Raw genomic sequence first — 24,179 nt, 5'->3', positions numbered from 1 at the left:
CCATGAGTAGCATCATATAGCCTTGCCATGCATCATACTTGGTTGAGAATCATGTCATGTTTATGTGTTGTGTGTTTACCATGTTTCTTGCTTCTTTCCAGTTATGCTCCTTCTCGATAGTTCCTGTTTCGTTGCGATTGTGAGGATTCGTTCGACTATGCGGGATCGTCTTCTTCATGGACTCGTTCTTCTTCCTAGCGGGATTTCAGGCAAGATGACCGTCACCTTGGATCTCACTACTATCTTTGCTATGCTAGTTATCTCGATGCTATCGATGTGTCGCGCTACGTACCACTTGTTTATCAAGCCTCCCAAATTGCCATGATTAGCCTCTAACCTTTTCACCCTTCCTAGCAAACCGTTGTTTGGCTATGTTACCACTTTGCTCAGCCGCTCTTATAGCCTTGCTAGTTGCAGGTGCAGGTTGTTCCATGCTAGGGCATGGATATTTTGGGATATCACAATATCTCTTATTTTAACTAATGCACACATATACTTGGTAAAGGGTGGAAGGCTCGGCCTTATGCCTCGTGTTTTGTTCCACTCTTGCCACCCTAGTTTCCGTCATACTGGTGTTATGTTCCTTGATTTTGCGTCCCTAACATGGTGAGGGTTTATGGGCCCCTCTTGACAGTTCGCTTTGAATAAAACTCTTCCAGCAAGGCTCAACATTGGTTTTAACATTTGCCATAATAATACTTGAACTAAATAATTAATTGGCATAGGGCGTCATGAACCCGCGGATTCTTTCTACATAGCAGGGGGGCCATGTTGGTCCCAAACTAGAGCACCGTGCGGGACTACCCCTAGGCAACTTGGGGTATTTGGATCATGTACACTTCGCTTATCCGGTCGTGGCCTCAGATGAGATACGTGCGGCTACTATTAGGGTGTCGGAACGCTGGGAGGTTTTGCTGGATTAGTTTTACTATTGTCAAAATGTATTGTGCACTGGGACTCCAAGTCTGATCGGAGGGTCCCGCGATGGAGGATTGTCTCCGTAGATCGTGAGCTTGTCATGGGCTAAGTTGGGACACCCCTGCAGGGTTTAAACTTTCAAGAGCCATGCCCGCAGTTATGTGGCAGATGGGAATTTGTTAATATCCGGTTGTAGAGGACTTGAAGTAAACTCATTCAAAATACACCAACCAAGTGCTTAACCGTGACTATCTCTTTTCGGGGAAGTTCGAGAGGAGAACACGGTTGGGTTATGTTTGAACGTAAGTAGTTCAGGATCACTTCTTCATCATTACTAGTTTGCGACCATTTGCATAGATTCTCATCTTCCTCTTGTACTCGTGAGTTAGCCACCATACCTTGCTTAGTCCCTGCTGCAACATCACCACTTATTCTTTTCCTACCCATTAAGCTTTGCTAGTCTTGATACCCATGGTAATGGGATTGTTGAGTCCTCGTGGCTCACAGTTTACTACAACAACAGTTGCAGGTACATGTAATGTGATGATCATGACGTGAGAGCGATGTTTACTTGTTTTGGAGTTCTTCTTCTTCATCAATCTTGGGTTAGGTTCCTGGTCGGCAGCCTGGGCTAGCAGGGTGGATGTCGTTTGAGCTTTTGTTTGTGCTACATCTGTAGTCGAATGTTGTTCGCATGTATGATGTTGATGTATTCTTATGGCATTTGTATGTCTTGTATGTATCCCCAACTATTATGTAATGGTACGATGTAATGATATCCACCTTTCAAAAGCGTGTCAAGATGTGGTGCTATCCTTGGTGGGACCTTCGAGTTCCTTTAGGATAGAGTCGCATATTGGGTGTGACACTCTCCTTGTAGGAAAGGAAGGAAAGTATCTTTCTTGATTGCGTGTATCTCATTCTTTCTTGTGCTAGGCTAATACATCTTACGTCAAAAGAATGGAGGAGTAGATCGAAAGTTTTCTCGCAAAAAAATGATCAACCGTTGCAAAATGGATTTTAGTGCTAGGCTAGTTGAGCTATTATAAACTATGCCGAACGCCTCCACTTATTAACCAAATATTTACTATCAAAAAAAGTTTTGCCCAAAAAATACGTATGGTCTAAAAATATCTAAAGAAGTTAAGGTTTCCTTCATCTATTTTTATTCCTTACTTACGGATCCAAGGAGTGGTCGCCGTCCTAAATGGTCTACTTATCGATGGATTGATAAATGTTTAGAATTTTGTGATAACTTTTGATGAACCTTTTCATCTGTACTCGGATGTATGCTATCCCTTGTACTTATATTAGTTTTCTATTTACTAATGTCTAAGCTTTTCTCTTTAAAACTGTTTTCATCTAGACGAACAAATTAGATCTTTCTTTGGTAACCTATCACTATCCCCCATACACTGCATTGTTCCGTAGCCCGCTCCTCCCGCCCACCGCACCGACACACCTGCGAGGTTCTTCTCCTTGAGGGTTCCCTTCATGGAGTCATCGGTGTCAGTGGAGTTCTAGGCGTGACTGTTGGTGGCCTATAGGCTTCTTAGATGAATATTGTGTACCATAAAACGTTGGAGAGAATTACACGTATAATCCTCATCCTCATCCTCAAGCAACGTCTACGTAGGCTATCGCGGGGAATCATTTTCTCTACACATTCAAACGGGATAGGTGCCTTATCGACCCCTCCTTAGTGAGAACCCCAGATATATTCGCTCCACATGGGAGTCGAACTCTGGTTGACGGGAGCACCACTGTGATCGCAGCCATTGGTCTACTGCCCCGAAAACATAGGAGCCTCATGTTAGGCGATTATAGTTTTGAGGGGACGCACGATTGATCTTGATCGGTGGTGCGCATACGGGGGTGGTGTCGGGATGGATCCATTTGGCAATGTCCAAGGGAAGGAAGGCTCTCTCTTGCCACGTGCGGTGAGGGCATGACTGGAGGAGGTGATGGGCAAGTTAGGTCTGAAGGAAGAGAAAGCTACACCACTGGTGATAGATGACGTCGACGAGGGTGAACCGACGAAGTGGTCATTGGCATGGAAAATTCTCCATCGACATACATTCCATATCCACACAATTTCAAAGTCTCACCATCCAACTTTCGGGAAACCCTAGAGGTCTGATCTTCAGCTCTGAAAGTGAAATCGTCTTTGTGGCAGAATTTCCTCCAATAATGACATATACTTAGCTTTATTACCTCCGATATGCTTACCATAATGACATAAGTTAGCTCTAATATGCTAAGTTAGCTTTAATATGCTTAGTTACCTAGGTTATCTCAATAATGACATATACTTAGCTTACTTATGTAAAAAAATGGAAAAATTAGCTTACTTAGGTAAAAAAATGGCATAATAACCTTTGTAACCTCATAAATATCATATACTTAGCTTATTTTCCTCCAAAATGACATAATAAGATTACTTAGCTAAAAATGGTCCATTTTACTTAAGTTAGCTCTAAAATGACCTATACTTAGCTTCGTTTCCTCCAAAATGACCTAAGTTAGCTCCAAAATGACACATTTTACCTAAGTTGGCTCCAAATTGACCTAAGTTAGCTCTAAGTTAGCTCAAATATGCTAAGTTAGCTCTAATATGCTTGGTTACCTAGGTTAGCTCAATAATGACCAATACTTAGCTTGCTTATGTCAAAAATGGAATAATAAGCTTACTTAGGTTAAAAATGGCATTATAACCTCCATAATCTCATACATATCACATACTTAGCTTATTTTCATACAAAATGACATAATAAGCTTACTTAGCTCCAAAATGACATATTGTCGGTGAGAACGACACCTATGGGATCACTGGGAAGAGCAGGTTTAGAAGCTAGCACACGAGTCATTTACCCAGGTTCGGGCCGCAAGGATGCGTAAAACCCTAGTACTGCTTTGGTGGATTGATTGAGTGTTCTTGAGCTTTCTGAACTAGCTACGGTGGTTGCGCCGTTCCAAAAAGCCGAACCCCCTCCTGGTCGTCTCGGGCCTCCTTTTATAGAAAAAGGGGCTGCCACAGTGGCACACGGGAGGTGGAAAGGCCTACAGTGCGCGAGCTTATCGCACGTCATTACGGGACAAAGCGCATTAAATGTGCTACATAGGTTTCCATTAGCTTTATCGGGATGGGAATGAGGCACGTCCCGTCGGTCGCCGCTTCGCTTCGCCTCGACATGCGCCCATGCTAGCGATGCATGCGGCGCCATGTAGGTAGGCAGGCAGCTGAGGTGGTGCGGTGGTAGGGCCTTCATGAAGATCTGCATGACGCCACATAGGTGCTTGCTGATTTGGCCTGGCAGCTGCATGTTGCCACGCCGGTGCCTGCCCAGCTGGTTGCGCTGGCAGCTGCATGCGAACAGCGTCGGAGTCTTGGCTGGTGGCGGAGTCTTGGTTGGCATGGGCCTAGCAGTGGCCCTGCTGACGACCTCGGCAAGGGTCTTGCCGGGGCCCCCGCAAGGGTCTTGCCGTGGCATTGCTGCCATCCCCGACAAGGGTCTTGCCGGGGGTCTTCTGGATTTCCCCGGCTAGGATCCTACCGAGGGTCGCTGTCTTGGTCCTCATGTGAACTCATATGGTTATGAGCTTGATGAAGATTTGCATGCCACCACAAAGGCGCCTCCCGAGCCAGTTCCAACGCAGTTGGTTAGGTTGGAGCTGGTGGGCTTAAGCGTGGCTCACTCCGCTGGCATCGGGCAAGTTGCCTCAGCAAGGCTCTTGCCAGGGCTCGGGGGGCCGCCTCGGCAAGGACCTTGCCGAGGGAGTCCACCTCGCCCTCTCGCCCTCCTGCGCTTCTGGTCTTGGCGTTGCCTTGGTTTCCTCGTGCTTCGGCTTCTCTCCGACTTCCCTCCTCTGCCCTGCTAAGTTTGGCCGTGGCGCGTGGCTCTGACTGCCCGTGCACAAGTAAAGGGGTCAAAAGGAGAGCCCCTACTTTTATACACCGACAGGAGCCCCTGGGCCTGGGCCATACATAAGTGCGACACGTTGCTGGGCTAGGCCTAGAACGGTGCGCGGGCAGGTGGGGCGGATCTCACCATAGTAATTTCTCGTCCGCTGCGCTTCCCCATGACCCACGTTGAACGCGCGACATGGAGGGTCGTGCACGACATGGGGGTCATGCATGGGGCGGTTTCTGCATGCATGCATCACATCGTGGTAAAGAGGCGGCCTGCGCCTTCCCCGTAAAAGGAGGGAGACGCAGAGGCACGACCCATTTACTTGGGTAGACTCAGGTCATGGTCTTCAAGGAGCCCGCGCCCCACGATCACGGGGTGGGGAGCGGCCGCTTCGCCTGTCCCTTTAATGCTGCTCGCTCGCAATGTGTCCTTCATGCAGGTGGCAGGAGGAGGAAGCGGGAAACCGGGCAGTCGCTGATTGGGGCAGCAGGCCGGTCCTGATTCCCTATGCGCCCGATGACCGGATTGGTCGAGTGGGGCGACCGAGCCCCGACTCCGCCCCTTTATAAGGAGGGGAGGGGGGCGGTATTCCACATTCTCCCATCATCCATCTCCTTCCACCTCTGCTTCTTTCTTCTATCCGCCATGGCGAGAGGAAGCGCTGGCCTTCGGCGGTGGCGGCGAGGGTTGCTTCTCGTCAGCGCGTTCCTCCTCCCCAAGAGCTCATGCTAGCGGAACCAGCCACGATGGGTAGGGGGAGGGGACGAGCTCGAGGTCGTCGTGGCGCTCAGGGGAGAGGAGGATGGGGCGGCGCATCGGCCTCGCCTCCGCCAGCGTTGCCTCCCCCGACGGAGCACCACGTCGGGGACCAGCCCCGCGAGTTCTTCATCCGGCTGCGCCGGCCACCGTGTCTCCGCCTCCGTCTCCCTACTGCATTTGCTCGGGCGATGGAGCTCGATCCACCCCAGCCCCTCTGGTTGCACATGAAGGGTTGTGGGAACGGCGGCACGCGGGTCGATGTTGACTTCCCTACTTCTCACGTCATGTACCTCTGCCGTGGATGAAAGACGTTCACATGCAACCACAGCTTGACGGCGGGGCTTGTCCTCTACTTCAAGTTAACGGAGGGCAGCCTCCGACGATGAAGATTCCTCCTCAAGTGGGAGTGACCAGGAGGACAGCGATAGCAACGACGAGGGAGTCGAGCGGCAGGATGCTGACTCCGACTTACCGCGCCGCCGTTCCCTCGGCCACGCGCCTTGTCGAGGGCCATCCTCGCCAAGCTCTCCATCGGAGCGCTCCCCATCGTCTCCTTGGGTGCTGGCGTAGAAGGGTTGGAGAAGGCGAAAAATGCGGGTGGCGGCCGTCAAATCAGAGTACGCGGGCACCGGCGCCTTCATCGCGTATTGCCGGCCCACGGCCTCATCTTCCAGCTCCCCTCCCGGCACCGGGACATTCTCTTGGTGCCTTCTGCTCCTCGCACCTCACCCAGGCGCTCTTTTCGCCCTCCTGCCCTCTTACTCCACCTTCTGAGGAGAGGGACAAGAAAGGGATCACGGGCATCTTATCTTTTTTTAGTTTGTAAGCCTGCGGGCACTTGTTAATTTTAAGACTTGTAATCCCCTTTGCCCATGTTTTTAATTCCGTATGAACTATACCTATATGGGATGTTTTTAATGAAAAAGAGTTCTTGCCGGGTTCTTTGTGCGTGAGCGAGGCCCGTGCCAAGGATGAATCCTTGTTATTTTTAAGATAAACATTGTCGCCCGACAACATGACTTGCCATCTCCCCACTTCGGTCGACCATTCTTGCGCTCTTGGCGGAGGCAGGGGCGAAGTAGAGTTAGGCCCCTCGTTCATCTGCTCGCCACCACGAGTACTACCAAATTCTGACCCAGGAGGTAGCCCTTGGGTACAAGAAAGGGGAGCACGGTGGTTTTAAGAACATAAACGAGGTTTCACATGTCCGAGTTCTATATGGAAATGCAGAACATGGGGATGAAAGACTTATCTGGATCCACAGCCCGACAACCTTGGCTCGCCGTGGTTGGATCCTTGTATCTTCAGCCCCCGGCAGTCTTCGCTTGCCGGGGCCGGAGTGATGGTCCGTTGTCTTTTTCCCGAGCGTCTCAATAGAAGTGTCTGCGTGCCCTGCGAACCAAAGGGAACAGAAGGACGCACACTCGATGCTAACCACTATCAACCCTAACCGAGGGAGAGACTTGACCTAGCATGCATGCTATAACTTAGGGCACCAGCGCTTCGTTTATTTATGCTTAGGATCTGCGCCTGGCTTTGTACAGAGGGTTACGTGCCTTGCCGGCAAGCCTCGTACAAAAGGTGGTTCTCCGAGAGGCCCGACAACCGCGCCTTATGGGTAAAACTTGCGAAGGTGCTCGATGTTCCAGGAATTGCTTACTGGGACAACATCTTCGGTCTCCAGGCGGACTGCGCCAATCCTGGTGACTCGTATTACCCGATAAGGGCCTTCCCACTTTGGCGTCAACTTGTTGGAATTCTTGGCCGACTGAACGCGCCGAAGAACAAGGTTGCCTTCCTCAAATCTTCGGGCATGAACCTTGTGGCTATGGTAGTGGCGCAGGGCTTGCTGGTAGCGTGCTGCTCTCACAGCCGCCCAAAGACGATCTTCCTCAAGGAGCGTTGCTTCATCTTGCCGCAATTGCACTTTCTCAAGCTCGTCATAAGCGAGCACTTGAAGTGACCCGTATATGAGTTCCATGGGGAGAACTGCTTCTGCCCCGTATACCAGGGCAAAGGTTGTTTGGCCGGTGGCTCGATTTGGCGTCGTTCTGATCGACCAAAGAACCGCCGACAACTCATCAATCTAGCGCCTTTTGCTTGTGTGCATTACTTCACCATTAGCCCTCTCCGCTTGGCCGTTGCTCCGTGGGTGTGCCATGGAAGCAAAACGGACCTTGCTACTGAGGTCTCGGATGTACTGCATGAAGGTGTGGCTTGTGAACCACGTGCCGTTGTCGGTGATGACTCTGTTTGGCACACCAAAATGGCAGACTAGTCCCTTGAAGAACTTGACGGCTGATTGTGCTGTCACCTTCCTCACTGCTTCCACCTCTGGCCACTTTGTGAACTTGTCGATTGCAATGTACAAGTATTCAAAGCCCCCGACAACACGGGTGAAGGGGCCCAGTATGTCGATCCCCCAGACCGAAAACGGCCAGGTGAGAGGAATTGTTTGAAGGGCTTGAGCTAGTTGATGAAGCTTCTTTGAATGGAACTGACATGCTTCACACTTGGTTACTAGTGCTGTCGCATCCTAGAGGGCGGTGGGCCAGAAGAAGCCTTGCCGGAATGCCTTGCCGTCAAGGTCCCTCGACCCTATGTGGGAGCCACATATGCCTCCATGTATCTCTGCCAATAGCTCTAGTCCTTCCTCCTGGGGAATGCACTTCAATTTCACACCGTTCGGTCTTTTTCTGTACAGGACGTCATCGACGAAGTGGTACAAGGCAGACCGACGGGCTAATTTTTCCGCTTATTTCTGCTCCTCAGGAAGTTCCCCTGTCTGGACGAAACGGACGGTATGTTGTGCCCATGCCGGAGCCTGGGCCTTGATGGCAAGGACCAAAGGCATCTCTTCCACCACGGGGGCAGCCGTCTCTACGGCCAGGGCTTGGCGCCCTGCCGGAGCCAGGTGCCCCTTGGCAGGCTCGGCGGGAAAGTACTTGCCGGGGCCCGATTTCCTAAGCTTGTTCTGCTCCGTTGATGGTTCGACGAATGGTTGAGTTAACCGAAGCAAAAAGGTACATAGTTCCATAGGTAGCTTGAATGCAGCGTGCTTTGACAGGTAGTCCGCGATGTCGTTCTTCGCTCGGGGAACGTGCTCTTCTTGAATACCGTCGAAGCGCTCCTCCAGCTTCCTCACCTCATATACATAGGCCTCCATCAACGGACTCTGGTAATCTTTGTTGACCTTTCTGATGAAAAGCTGCGTATCACCCCTGACAATGAGCTTCTTCACCTCGAGGTCTACCACGATCTCGAGTCCGGCGAGCAGCCCCTTGTACTCAGCAGTGTTGTTTGTGGACATCTCCATCAGAAAGTGCATTTGGATCACATACTTGAGGTGCTCTCCAGTGGGTGCGACAAGTAGCATGCCGGCACCGGCGCCTTGCAGCTAGAAAGCCCCATCAAAGTACATGATCCATTCACGACTTGCTTCCTTACCGGGGAGAGCGGTCTCCTGGATTTCCTCGTCGGGCGTTGAGGTCTATTCTGCAATGAACTCCGCCAAGACCCTGCTCTGGATTGACGAAGTACTTTCAAACTTCAAACCAAAGCTTGACAACTCCAGGGCCCACTCCAGAATCCTTCCGGTTGCATCTGGGTTGTGCAGTATCCGTTGCAACGGGAGGCGGGTGACGAAAGCAATCTCGTGAGCTTGGAAGTAATGATGCAGCTTTCTCGAGGCCATAAGGAGGCCGAAGAGCAATTTCTGCACACCAGAGTACCTTGACCTGGCTCCATGCAAGAGGGAGCTGACAAGGTAAACCGGGTGTCTCATCATCTTCTTCTTCTGCACCACTTCACTTGGCTATGCGGGCCCTGCCCCGATGGCGTCGAACTCTGTCTGGGGCCTTGCCTTGCCAGCACCAGGCCCTGTCGGGGGAATCTCTGACTTGCCATCCACCGGTCCTCCCATTGCATCTGCCTCTTCTTCGACCTCCCTCTGCGCCACTAGTGTGGCGCTAACCACTTGATTCGTTGCTGCCAAATACAGTAGCAACGACTCTTGTGGTTTAGGCGCAACCAGTATTGGCGTAAAGGACAGGTATTTCTTCAAATCCTGCAACGCCACCTCGGCCTCTGGGGTCCACTCCATTGGGCCTGCCTTCTTCAAGATTTTGAAAAAGGGAAGGGCACGTTCACCGGACTTAGAGATGAACCTGCTCATGGCGGCAACACAGCCAGTGAGCCGGTGCACATCCTTGATCCGCTTGGGTGCCTCAATCAGCTCAATAGCCTTGATCTTGTTTGGGTTTGCCTCGATCCCACACTGCGACACAAAGAACAAGAGAAGTTTTCCTGATGGGACGCCAAAGACACACTTCTCAGGGTTCAGCTTGAGGTTGATCTTGCGTAGGTTGGCAAACGTCTCTCCTAGGTCTTGTACAAGGGTCGCCTTGTCCTTGGTTTTGACCACTATGTCATCCATATATGCTTCCAGCACTCTTCAACCCAAAAGGCATCCGTAAAAAGCAACACGTACCACATGGGGTGATAAAGGTTGTCTTCTCTTCAACTTCTCTTGCCATGAAGATCTGGTGGTAGCCTGAGTAGGCGTCAAGGAATGACAATAGATCACACCTAGTTGTGGAGTCAACAATCTGGTCGATGTGCGGCAACGGGAAGGGGTCCTTAGGACAAGCCTTATTGACATCCGTGTAGTCAATACACAGCCTCCACTTCCCACTTGCCTTGCGCACCACCATCGGATTGGCCAACCACGTCGGATGGAGCACTCCACTCACCAAACCTGCCGCTTCCAATTTCCTTGTCTCCTCTGTGATGAACTCCTGTCGTTCCAAAACTTGCTTCCTGACCTTCTTCTTGACGGGTCGCGCATGGGGACAGACAGCAAGGTGGTGCTCAAGTCACTTCCCTGGGAACGCCGGGGATGTCGGATACTTGCCACGCAAACAAATCGACATTCGCCCACAGGAAAGTGACGAGCGCGCTTTCCTATTTGCCATCGAGGGTGGAGCCTATGGTGAAAGCCCCTCCCATGCCATCCTCCTTGACGGACACCCTCTTGGTCTCTGGTGGTGCAGATATGGATTTCTTGCTCTTGCCGGTAGACCTCTTGGGCAGGTCCTCGACGGTAGCACATCACTCCGAAGAGGTGAGCTTGCCGGAGTGGGTGCGAGAGATCTTGCCGGTCTTCTTCTTCCCTCCCGGGGCCTCAACGGAAGGAGCAAGTGCCTTGGCGGCAACTGCTGCAACTGCTTCTCGATAGAGTTGGTCAGCACAGATCAACGCATCCTTCTTGTCGGAGGGGACGGTGATGATGGTCATCGGCCCAGGCATCTTCAGCATATTGTAGGCATAGTGCGACGCCGCCATGAACTTGGCTAGTGCCGGGCGGCCGAGGATCTCGTTGTAGGGCAAGGGGATCTCAGCCACATCAAAGACGATCATCTCCGTCTTGTAGTTCAACTCACCTCCAAACATCACGGGCAATGTGACCTTCCCCTTCGGCTGGCTTCTCCCCGGACCGACCCCTTGAAACGTACCCGTTTCCTCAAGGGCTCCATAAGGAATTTGCAGCCTTTTGTTCACGACGGGCAAGATCAAGTTCAGGCCGGCCCCGCCGTCAACCAGCATCTTATTCACCTTGACGTTGCGTATCGTTGGTGAGACCAACAACGGCAACACCCAATCGTAGTTGTGCGGTCAGGGTGGGCCTCGGTGTCAAAGATGAGGGGCGTGCTGGACCACTTCGGTGGCTTCTGAGCGTCGAACGATGGCTCTGTTGCTGTAATCTCGCGCGCCTACTGCTTGAGTTGGCGGTGAGAAGTGTGCATCGAGGCGCCACCATCGACGCACATGGCCTTTGTAGCCTTCTGGAACTCATGCTCACCGGACTCGTCATCCTCGTCACGATCATCGTCTTCCTGCTTCTTGTCACGGCCCCGAGCGGGCCTCTCTTGCTGGTTGTCCTTGACGCGGTGACCTCCTTGGCCGCCACGCTTTTTGCCGGATCCTTTGGCACCATCCCGACCCTTCTCCTTGTCCCGCCTCTCATATTCGCATTTTTGCTTTTCAGCAAGTAGCTCAACTTGTCGGCATTTCTGGAGGTCTTGGCCCTTGGTGCGGTGGATCTCGCAGTACTGCTTGTCAGAGCCCCTGGCTTGTCGGCACCCCCAAGGCCTGGCAAGTGGCGCACCCGGCAATCTCCTTGCAGGGGTCGTCTGCCTTGGCCTTCTTAGCGGCGCTAGTGTCGCCGGATCCCTCGATGGCAAGCACGGTCTAGTCCTTGCGTTTCCGGTTGCGAAGCCGGCCCTTCTTCGTCGGGGCGGCGGCGTCTTCGTCGGTAGAGTCGGTTTCCGCACCGGCGTCTTCGCCGGGGTACTTCCTTCCCTCTTCAGCCCGGGCGCATCTATCGGCCAGAACGTAAAGTTCGGCCATGTCCTTGCCTTGTTCATTGCCATCTCTTCACGCATCTTGCGGTTACGCACATTCTGATGCAATGCACTGATCGCAGCGACATGATGAACATTTGGGATGTTGTATTGCAGTCGGTTGAACATTTGTACGTACTTGCACATGTTTTCACATTTCTTCTGGGGAATGATATGCAAATCACTCGCCTGGCCATGAGCTTGGTGGCCTCCAGTGAAGGCAGCAATGAACTCTTGGCACATATCTGACCAAGAAGAAATGGAATCCGCCCGCAAGTGCATCAACGAAGACATGACATTGGGTTTCAGGGCCAACGGGAAGTAATTGGCAAGCACCTTGTCGTCACGAGCTCCAGCGGCTTGCATCGCGATGGTCCACATGCTGAGGAACTCTGACGGGTGAGCCTTGTCGTCGTACTTCTCGCTGACGTTGGGCTTGAACGTGCGGTGGGACAGCCACTGGAACTGCCGCAACCCATGGGTAAAGGCTGGGCAACCCACCTCGTAAGGTAGGCCGCCGGAGCATCCCGGTGCTGGGTGGTCCATGGCGGGCCTCGCCCGCCTGTCTGACTGGTGGCGCGTATCGCACCGGGACTCGATGGTGGTTCGAGCGTCTTCATGGGCTCTCTCCCGAAGAACCTGGCATTGGTCGTGGCGGGTCCGTGGGTCGAACGACGCTATGGAAATGTCATCACAAGCGTCATCACGACGGACCGACATCCGTAGTGGCTAGCGTGGAGGGGGAGAGTGCACCGTGGCCGTGGCGCCTCCGGCCCCTCCGCCGCCAGCATGCAGTGGCTCGATGGAGTGCTGGCCCGAGGGCCCCGCCGGCCGTGGCTCGGGTTTTTACCCCTCGCTACTACTATAGCGCGGGTTTTCAACCCCCGCTACTACTAAGCGGACTCTACCGTGCCCCTGGGACATGCCATAGTAGTAGCGAGGGTTATAAACCCGCGCTACTACTGAGTTGATAGTTGTAGCGCGGGTTTTTACCCCTCGCTAATATTAAGCTGTCTCTACCGTGCTCCCCCGGACATGCCATAGTACTAGCGAGGGGTAAAACCCCGCGTTACTACTAAGTACTGGGTTTATTTAACAGCCCTGAAATCCCCATCTCCTCGTCCAAATCACTCCTCCCCCATCCCTCTCCTTCTCTCTCTTTCTCCATGGCGCTCCTGCACATGCGCTTCTCCTCCTCCACAGCAATTGTCGGCCTCGCACCGCGACATCTCCCTCAAATCAGGTGACCTCCTCTTCCACTGTAGCCCCTCCTTCCTCCTACTCCTCCTCTGCCGCCCCTCCTTCCTCCTCCTCCGCTGCTGGAAGGAGAGGAAGATCCAGCAGAGCGCCGCCGATGACGATGGCCAATTCTCTTATGAACTCAACCCATGGCGTCATCTAGGGTTTCGTCTCAAACTCCGGCGGCCAATGCTGAGTTGCTGCACCTACTACTCTCTATCTCTCTCTTCCTCTTCCAATCCTTGTTTCTTTTTTGTAGCAGCAGTAAAGGAGAGGTGTGGAGAAAAGTTGGATGGGGAAGCACCATCTCCATGGACAACTTCATCCACTACAGGATCAGCATCGACCATGGATGAAGAGGACGATGACGCCTAGCAGCAACAGCCATGGCTGAAATTTTTTTTTTACAGCTGGATCTTATTTTTTTATTTCCTAATTAGTTAGCAGTAGCGAGGGTCCAAAACCACGCTATTACCAGTTAGTAGTAGCATGGGTGGTATCCACGCTACTACTAACGGATGTAGTAGTAGCGCGGGTAGCACCCTCGCTACTACTACCTGTTAGCCGTAGCTTCGTATTAGTAGCGCGAGCACCCACGCCACTGATATACCTAAAACCCGCGCTACTGCCAGGCTTTTCCCTAGTAGTGGTACGATAAATGGGAGGATGGTAATCTTGAGAATAAATTCCTGCAACTAGTTTCATATGAGAAAAACAAGGATATAACATTTGCTGCTACACATGATATAGCTACGGAAGGTCTATTTGAAATGTTTCATCTACCCATGTCAACTGTTGCCATACAACAAAGCATATCTTTGAGGAACATGATTAGTATTGCAAGCAACAATAGCAGAGATAATTGGCACTTCTACTGGACATCTACAAGGTATTCCACCAAAAGTATTTATCTAGAATTGATTGGAAACCCACCAGATACCCCTTAACCATTCCAATGGATTTGGAAATCTAGATGCTTAGCGAAAAAATTCTTCTGGTTACTTCTACTTGATAGGCTAAATACCAGAGACTTGCTAGCGAGGAAACACTTCTATATTGAATCAAGCAAATGTGTCCTATGTGATGATGAGACAAATGAACACCTGAAGCATCTATTTTTCCCATGTGACTTCAGCCACAATTTCTAGATGCCTATTGGGATTGAATGGAACACTGACCATAGCATCAATGAAATGCTAGATAAAGCAAAAAACCAGAACAAACATACAACCATTCAAAGCATGCTTGATTGTTGGATGCTGGTCCATCTAGAAGCACAAAAACATCATTATATTTTACCACAAGACAAAGAGCATAGAATATTTCAATGCCTGTTTCAAGGAACACTTTGTCACAGTCATGAGGAAAGCAAAACCAAGCCTGAAGAAAGGGATGCACACTTAGCTAGATTGTTTGTAAATCTAGCATAGGCATACACATAGCCATATTCACATTGTACATCGACTTGTAACACCACTCTTATATTAATAAAAAAAGTGTTACAGTAGGGGTTTACCCTACTCTTTTTTTTCTCAAAGTTAATATATAAGACTCTTACCCAGTACGTGAAAGCAGGAGGACAGTATTGTTGGTGCCAGAGAAAATTGTCACAAAGAGACTCAATAACTACAATATGCATGTGGAATCTTTAATAGCAATATATTTTGGTCATATGCACCATATCATTCTTTCTCATGGTTAGGTGCTTAACTTTTACCTTTCCCATTTGATCTTACAATTTAAGTTGATTGGGAATCACAGTGGTTGTAAATAGGTGGGATTATGGGAGTGAAACTTTAGCCTTGCGTATATGTGCTTGAGGAATATTTTGAGATCTACGTTGCGGCTGGCATTGTCCTAGTATACTAACTTTTACATGTGTAATATTCTTCAAAAAATTACATATTGTGTTTCGATTTTTCGAAATTCGCATATGTGTACAGTTTTTGATATTTAAACTATACACTATCGTCTGTTGAAATGCACGGGCAAGTTCCAGTGAAGGACAATTGGCCGGTGATCTGAGTGTACATACTTGTGAATAATGGGCCGCAATGCCCTGTCCAATCGCTCTTGAGCGAAAATGGAGTGAAAGCTTGCTCCGAGATACTATCGTCATTTTCCAAGAGGTGGTTTTCAAGTAATTCAGGTTGCCTCAGTCTAGGTCTCCGTCTAACTTTGCATTGGTCTCAAGCCCTGTTTCAGGTTGGGACGGACTGTGCCAAGATCATCACCTTTGTAAAAGTTGGGCCGGGTGATCGATCCAAAATATGCATCAAGTTGCAGAGATAGTACATCTGCTCAACGAATGCAACACTGAAATCCATAAGATTATTAGTCATGGGCAGAATAAAGCTGGGCATGTAATGGCGGCAGTTGGTCGCGGACAGTAGCACACAATTTCTTAGCTTAAACATGCTCGCTCCCCAGGAGATTAGCATTATGATTACCGATGATTGTAAAACTGTTATAGCTTGAGTAATGAAAAGCGCTCCCCCCCGCCCCCCACCAGCGAGAAAAAAGTGTGCCACCTCCCCAAATGAAACCTGCATAGTTGACTAAAAAAATCAAAATAACAAATTCAGTCAAATATCAGGTAACTATGCACTAGCCAGAACGTACGTGCAACGCACTGTGTCTTGTTCAGAAATCATAGGTGCCAAATACATAAATTAATACCAAACTATCAAGATGACATATTTTCGTATACACTATGTATCTTGTTACGAAATACTACTAATTAATTTCTCTTGTAATTTTGGAGCAAATAAATGCCATAATCTTGGTACGGAGTATTACTAATTAATTCAGTTTGTAAATAATTTTGGGAGCCAATAAAATGTCACAATGCTAATATGAAAAACTAATTAATTTCATATGGTTATTTTTAGGAGGCAATAAATGCCCTAATTTTGTATATGGAATACTAATAAACTCCTTATGGATATATTTGTATATTGTCAATCGATACCTACAGGATATTCCATGATGTGTGTCAGTTCACGGGTTCCGGCAAAACCCTCAAGGTTCGAACACTGGGGTGCGCGCGAAGATCTCCCCCCTACCGATCCACGTCCTAACTCAGCTAAGATCTTGTAAACTAAGTTGAAGAACTCGCAACACAAAGGACACAACATTTATACTGGTTCGGGCCACCGTTGTGGTGTAATACCCTATTGTAGTGTGGTGTGGTGGATTGCCTCTCGGGCTAAGGATGAATAGTACAAGGGGAAGAACAACCTCATGAGGAGAGGTGCTCTTGTGCTCGGTGAACTTGTGGTTGTCCTGGTCTCTCTTGGCCAGACCGATCGATCCTCCCCCTAGCTACGGCGGTGGCTAGTCCTATTTATAGAGGCCCTGGTCCTCCTCCCAAATATTGAGCGGGAAGGGAGCGGCCAATTTGAAAGGGGACAGCTAGTACAGCTTATCCTGACAAAAGTAGTCTTCGCTTGCCAAAGGCTCTGGTGGTGACGCTGTCTTGGGCTCCATGGTGACCTCCGTCTTGCCGTCCTTCTGGTCTTGGTCTTGTTGCACTAATATGGAAACCTTTGCTTAACGCCTCGGTAATCCGTGCCTACGCCTCCTTCCTTAGTACTGAAGGGGAAACAAGGACACTGTGCGTGTTGGCGCCCGCCTGGCCTTGGTCGTCATGTCTCACGTCACTAGAACCTCGCGAGGTTCGTTTAGCCTTGAACTCTCCACCCCTCGCGAGCCAGCCTGGTGAGGCCGCTCCTGAGGAGGTCTTGTGTCGCTCGCCTTGCGAGGCATGGCCCCTCGTGAGGTTCTTGAGTCCTTGCCGATGAAGATGGGTCGTATGGGCCCGCTCGCAGAGCCACACCATGGGCCACAAGTCGGCAAGTCTGGGGACCCCCGTTCCCAGAACACCGACAGTAGTCCCCGGGCCCAAGGAGCGCTCGGGCTTGGCTTCGAGGCTAACCAAAGGCCAAGTGTGGAGCGTCGTGGACCCCAATAGCATGCGGCCTTGGTCGACGCATGGCGGTTGATTGGACGTGGGCGCCTCCGCTTCCACACGCTGCCTTGATACCCGCCTGGCTAGACGGCCACCGTGTTCTACATGGTTATTTTTCCATCGCCTGCGCCATTCCCCTCCAATTCCTTAGCTCTACACACTCCATCGCCATGGCGCCGATGCAAGCAGATAAGGGGAAGAAGCCTCTGTCTTCGTCTAGTGCGCCCCCGGCCGCCGAGACCGCAGTCGGTCGATCGCTGGTGCTCAACGATGAGGCTATGGGCATGGTGCGTCCCGTGCTCGCCTCCAGCTTCAATGAGTGGGGAAAGATGGTGGCTTGGCCTGCGTCTCGCGCTCGCATTGACCGGGCGGCGACTAAGGTCCCCTTCTTTATCGACGCCCTTTGGGCCGGCTTGGTCCCTCCTTTCTCTACCTTCTTCAATGTTGTGCTTGCGCATTATCAGATCCATATGCTGCACCTTGACCCTCAATCAGTGACCCTTCTTGCCGTCTTAGCTTTTGTTTGCGAGGCCATGATAGGCATTACCCCTTCAGTGGCCTTTCTTCGCCACTTCTTTTCGCTGCACCTGGTTGATCCCCAACAGAGCTCAGGATGCCTGAGCTTTTAGGCCGTGGTGGCGACAGCCGGCACGGGGATTGACTCCGAGCTCCCACCATCCACGAGCGGGTTTCGGACATGCTGGGTATTTGTTGATGTTGGAGTCCTCAGCCCCCTGCTCTCTTCTCCATCAGCGCCCGCCATTTCTAGCTCTGGTTGGAGGCATCAAAGGCTTATCGATCCGCGCCTTGCCCCTGTCTGGCTCAGGCTGAGGTGGCTCAAGGACCTTGATGTGACTGCGCCTATGGTGGTGAAGGAGTTCATCCGGCGCCGGATCGCCCCGCTTCAGCGCCACTCTCAACTGATGTGGGCTTACTCAGCAGCAAGGACCATATGAGACTTTAGGTATCCGGGCTAACTCTCGAGGCGCGGGGAACGGTGCTCGAGGTCCCGACGGGTGTCCCGCTACTTGATGACATGCCAAGGAACAGTTGCCTTCTGTACCGCTGCTTGAACAAGGCAACATTCGCGGAGCAGATGCCTGCCTTTGATGAGTGGGGGCTGCATCTAGTCGGCCTCGTGGGGCCTTGTGAGAACCCCATCGTCATGGTTCCTCTTCCTGCTGCTGGCATCGATCTCTCCCCAAGTGTGGATGCAGGGGGGCGAGCACCGCTGAGGGCTGATGGCGAAGGTGCCGAGATGCTAATGCCGCCTAGGGCTCCTGAGGCATGGTCCTTAGGAACTCACGACTCTTGCCCCGGGGCGGTGGTTGAGGAGGCGATGCAACCCACATCTCCGGAGGCCGGGGCTCCTGAGACCTTGACAGGTCGCTACAAGGCAGGGCATGATGGCTCCCCTCGGCTTGGCGCTCCTGAGACTGCCCCTTTGGGTGCTTCTCCTGTTGCGCCTCGTGTTGGCCGCCACGTCCAGTGCTTCAGTCGGTTCTGCGTGGACTTCGAAGAGCTCCGCAAGAGGAAAGGGTCCCTAAGCAGCGGCACCTTCGGGCCGTTAAAGCGGAGGAAGTACATCACCGTTGACAAGTAAGTACCTTATCCTGGTGATTCTCCGCGTGTTGTTCCCCTTCCTGATGATATTTTCTCTGGATTCCTTCCGCCAAGGTCGCAAGATCTCCTGAGGAGCAGCCTCCTCTCGCCTCGCTTCTCGTGCCAGGATCGAGCGCTTCAATCCCGTGCTCTACTCATGGTGTCAAGTCAACGGGGAAGCCGGCACGTCAACATGGTGTCTCGTGTTCGCGCCTTTGCCGTATTTTCTTCGCGGCCTTGCTCGGAGCGCAGCAAGTGTGCCAAGGGTTCCTCTCCTGGTCGTGGGAGGCGACTAGTTGGCTTTGATCCTGGGGTCTTTTTCAAGCAGCGGGCCTTCACTCGTTCGGGCCCCGTGCGAGGCCCGTCCCACAAATGGGTGGATGCTAGCCCCTAGCCCACTGCTGAGAGGGGCGAGCCTCTCCAGGCCGCATCTGCGGTCCCTGCGGTGGAGGATGAAGTCAGCAGCATGCTCGGGTCGGCGTGAGAAAGGAGTGTCGATCGCCACGAGCTCTTTCAGGAGGCGATGGACGCGATGAACCAGGTTGGTGAAGAGCTCGTGGATGTGGACGCGCGCCTCGTGGCCGAGGGTCTTCGGCTGGTGGAGGAGCGGCATAAGTTGAAGGTGGCCATCAACCTCGGGCGCCACCAACATGAGTTTGGTAATGCAAAGGCTGAGGCTTCCCTCGCAGCCTCCCGTGAGGCCTGCTCCCGAGCTCTGGAAGAGGATCGGGAAGCTAACCGTCATTGCGAGGACGCAGAGAAGCGCGCGTGGGTGCTCCAAGCCTGGAGTGCCGTATTGGATCAGCAAGTGGAGGCACACAGGGATGCCCTTGCATCATTGAGGGGGACGCCCGCCGAGGAGGAAGAGATCCGGAAGCGTGAGGAGGCGCTGGCGCTGGAAGCCGTGGAGCGCAGCCTTGAGCTCGAATGGCTGGAGACGAGGGAGCGCGAGGTTGCTCAGGCGGAGGATGATGTCGGTGCGCGCGAGGCCAGGGCCCAGGAGGAGGTCGATCGCCGGCTGGCCGAGGCTCGTGCGGATCTCGAGAGCAGGTATGACCTGAAGCTGCGGCTCGTGGAGGCTGGGGCCGCTGGTAGGACAGCTTCCCTCAAGTTCAGGTTGGTCATGGTGGAGCGCCGCGAGGAGGCCACGGTGACCGCCCTGGCCTTGGCGCAGGCTGAGCTGGCTGCCGCCCGCGCCGAGCTGCTCCCTCTCCGGCAGCGGGTCACCGACGCCGAGTCCGTCGCGTGGCAGAACAAGGAAGAAGTGCTTTAGCGGCGGACGTTGGAGCGTGTGCATGCCTCCATGCTCCAGGACCTTAGTAACAGGGCCAACACCGTCCTGCGCCATATCTGCGATGAGAATGCTCCTCATCCCCATGCGAACGACTATGCCAGCCACCTCCGCTTCTTTGCCGACGTGGTGACGCGCCTGGAGAGCCATTAAGAGAGGGCTCACCAATTTGTCGAGGAGAGGAGCCGTGGCCTGCTAGGACGTGCGTTCTGCCGAGTCATCAGCCACCTCCAGAACGCCGACCCCAACTTTGACTTTGATGCCTCCATCGCTCCCGTACCTGAGGCCATCCGGGGCAACCTGTCGCGATGGGTGGAAGATAATGTGGATGCGCAGGTCAGGTCCTTCACTTCCGACGACGATGGTGTGGTGGTCGAGGCGGACGCGGGTGACGTGGTCGATGACGGGGATGGCGGCGCTGGTGGAGGTGATGGTGATGCCATCGGTGCTGGCAGCGATGCCAGCTACGCGTCTAAGGGCGATCTGGGGGAAGCCCCTCTTGTAAATGTGCTACTTCCTTTATCTTGTTAGGTTGAGTTGAATATGTATCTTTGTGGACCCACGTGCCCTGGGGCAAAGTTGTCGTTGCAGTTTAACTTAGCCTGGGCGAACCTAAACCGGCTCGTGAGGTTGGACGCTCTGGAGGAACTCATCAAGACACCCGAGGCGGGCGCGTGGTAAGCGAGCGCTAGCCAAGGCGCGGCACGTGCGTGGCGCGTGTACGTCTTGCTCAGCCCCGCTCGCGAGGGGCCCGTGAGGGGGAAGCAGCAGGCGCGAACTTCGGTATAAGGCAAGAACCAGACAGCAAGAAATCGCTCGAACGAGAAAAGGCACCCCGTGCACGCATCAAATGAAAACTCAACTCCAACTTAAATCCAAATCCAGAAGGCAAGGCTACAGAAAAGGGGATCCAAAGCAAATGGCCGCGTCCAGCACCTAGTCTAGTCTTCTAGTCTTCAAGTCTTCTCACCAGCGCGGAGCTAAGTGCTATCACTAGGACGTGGGAGGGAGCCCCCGAGGCCCGAGGGTGGCACTCCTGAGACTCCGGGGCGTGTACAGCCCCACTCGTTATTACGTGAGAGTGTCACGGGCGGCGATCTTGACAGGCGTGAGCCTTACTTCATATCACCAGACGAGGGCCCCATCTTGCGCCGCCCCCTACCATCGTCGGGACGACCGGAGACCAGGATGGCACCAACGAGGGCAGAGGTGACGCCAGCGGCGCCCTCGGCGACCACGGGTCCTCTGCCGGGGGTAGCCTCTGGAGCACCTCCCCGACAGAGGGCATACCTCCGAGGGACGCCTTCTTCCGTGCGGCGCTGAGAAGGGGCTTCGCCCCGGCTTCCTTCCTACAACCCCCAGCATGCCCCCTAGCAGGAGGGAGGCTGACGAGCCGGGACGGCCATTTGCTGCTGCGACCTAACCCGCCTGCGCACCATGGTTAGCGTAAGCCTGCTCCTGAGGAATTAGTGGTACCCTGTCACTGCTGTTGGCGAGGCTCCGGGAGGGGTCCTGAAAGGCACCAGCTTCGAGCGCCTCCTCCTCCCAGCCAGGCTCGAGGAGCGAGCCAGGGTCGTCTTCCAGCATGTACTCCTGGTCCATCATGCGGGGTACGTAGGCCTCCGAGGCTGCCGCCTCAAAGACCTCGCCGTAGTGCCCCACACTCCATGTCGCCCGACCCAGCGTGCCACCTTGAGGATGATAGGGCTGCATCCCGCTCGGACCATACGTGGCAGCGCTCGCGCCCGCACCCTACAGAGGTGGCGCGGGCGCGAGGGGGCGTGCAGCCCCGTTGGTCGCGCCAGTGCCGATGAAGCCTGGTGGTGCACGTGTAGGCACGCGGGTGCGGCGTGGCCCGCAATGCGACCCGGCCGCAGCTCGTGGCGTGAGCAGAGAACAGAAGGGCGGCACTCCTGAATCTGCGGCGTCCAGTAGCTCGGTGACGCACTCCAGCAATGCATCCCGGCTACTCTCCATAAGACGGCATCGTAGTAGCTCCCGTGCCACCATGAGTGCAGCTCGCATGTTTGCTTGCTCCCTCCGGGTGTGCGGTGTCGTTGCTGCGGCATGGCTTGCGGCCCTTGCAGCAGCCCGCACCTGTCGTGGATTGAGGGTGGACGGCGCCTGGCCACGCCGCCCGCGCCCCGCAGAGTCTGGTGGCGCTCGTGCTGCTTGGATTGCAGGGTTGAGGTCTTCCTGGGCAGGCGGCGCCGCCCGGGCCGGCCAGGCTGCCCAGCGGTTGGCGTTGGTCTTTGAGTCGCCGGACATCAGAACCGCAAAGCATGGGGGAGTCGACCGGTGGGAGAGAAGCTTCGGGGCACCCCTACCTGACGCGCCAAATGTCGGATCACGGGTTCCGGCAAAACCGTCAAGGTTCGAACACTGGGGTGCGCGCGAAGATCTCCCCCCTACTGATCCACGTCCTACCTCAGCTAAGATCTTACGAACTAACTCGACGAACTCGCAACACAAAGGACACAAGATTTATACTGGTTCGGGCCGCCATTGTGCTGTAATACCCTACTCTAGTGTGGTGTGGTGGATTGCCTCTTGGGATGAGGATGAATAGTACAAGGGGAAGAACAGCCTCCCGAGGAGAGGTGTTCTTGTGCTCGGTGAACTTGTGGATGTCCTGGTCTCTCTTGGCCGAACCGATTGATCGATCCTCCCCCTAGCTATGGCGGTGGCTAGTCATATTTATAGAGGCCCTAGTCCTCCTCCCAAATATTGAGAGAGAAGGGAGCCAACCTCGGCCAATTTGAAAGGGGACAGCTAGTACAACTTATCCTGACAAAAGTAGTATTCGCCTGCCAAAGGCTCTGGTGGTGACGCTGTCTTGGGCTCCACGGTGACCTCTATCTTGTCATCCTTCTGGTCTTGGTCTTGTTGCACTAATATGGGAACCTTTTCTTGAAGCCTCGGTACTCCGCACATACCCCTGCTTCCTTACGACCGAAGGGGAAACAAGGACATTGTGCGCTGGTGCCCGCCTGGCGCCCGCCTGGCCTTGGTCGTCATGGCTCACGTCACTAGAACCTCGCGAGGTTCTCCTGGCCTTGAACTCTCCGTCCCTCTCGAGCCAGCCTTGTGAAGCCGCTCCTAAGGAGGTCTTCTGTCGCTTGCCTCGAGAGGTTTGGCCCCTCGCGAGAGTCTTGAGTCCTTGCTAGTGAAGATGGGCCATACAGGCCCACTCGCAGAGCCACGCCGTGGGCCGCAGGCAGGCATGTCTGGGGACCCCCGTTCCCAGAACACCGATAATGTGCGTATCATCCGAGGATCCTTATTTTTTTGAGCAACACACAGTGGGGAAGGCCCCCACTGTAACTCATTTTCTATTAATATGAAGGACAGTTACAAGGATTTACAAAGAGTTATAAACAAGGATGATTCACAAATAGTCTAGCCTGGATTGCATTCCTTCTTTCAAACTAGGCCTAGCTTTTTTGATGATCATGACAGAGTGCTCCTTGAAAATAGCAATACATTGATTGATATTTCTAGCCTGATGGTCAAATATGATGCCATTTCTGTGCTTCCAAATGCTCCAGCAACCTGCAACTAGGCATTCATTAAAGCAACAAATGTTGTTATGCTTCTTCCCTTGCACAAGCATCTCCATCATATTTAGGTCAGTGTTCCATTGGAATCCAATAAATAACCAGAAATTGTGACTAAAATCATAGCTGAAAGATAAGTGGGTGAAATGCTCATTGGGATCATCATCATGTAGGACACATCTGCTGCTTTCAATATGGAAACTCTTCCTCATAAGGAGATCCCTGGTATGGAGTCCGTCTTGTAGAAGCAACCAGAAGAAGAATTTTTTTTAGGGAGGGAGCAAGATTTCCATGTACAATGAAAATGCTTGGGAGCATCGGGTGGATTACCAATATATTCCATATAAATCCTTTTATTTGAATACTTTGTGCCACCCCAATAGAACTGCCATATGTCAGCAGATTGAATTCCAGCTTTATTGTTAATCAACTCTCTTACAACATTACTCTGCTGGATAGCTATAGAAGACCTAGGGAGATAGAACATATCATAGAAGCTATCAACATCCAAATTTGTTGCTTCAGCAAGAG

The sequence above is a fragment of the Triticum aestivum genome, chromosome 1A, assembly GCF_018294505.1.
Source record: "Triticum aestivum cultivar Chinese Spring chromosome 1A, IWGSC CS RefSeq v2.1, whole genome shotgun sequence".
Taxonomy (NCBI): Eukaryota; Viridiplantae; Streptophyta; class Magnoliopsida; order Poales; family Poaceae; genus Triticum; species Triticum aestivum.
The sequence above is the reverse complement of the archived record's forward strand: the minus strand, read 5'-3'. Positions refer to the sequence as shown.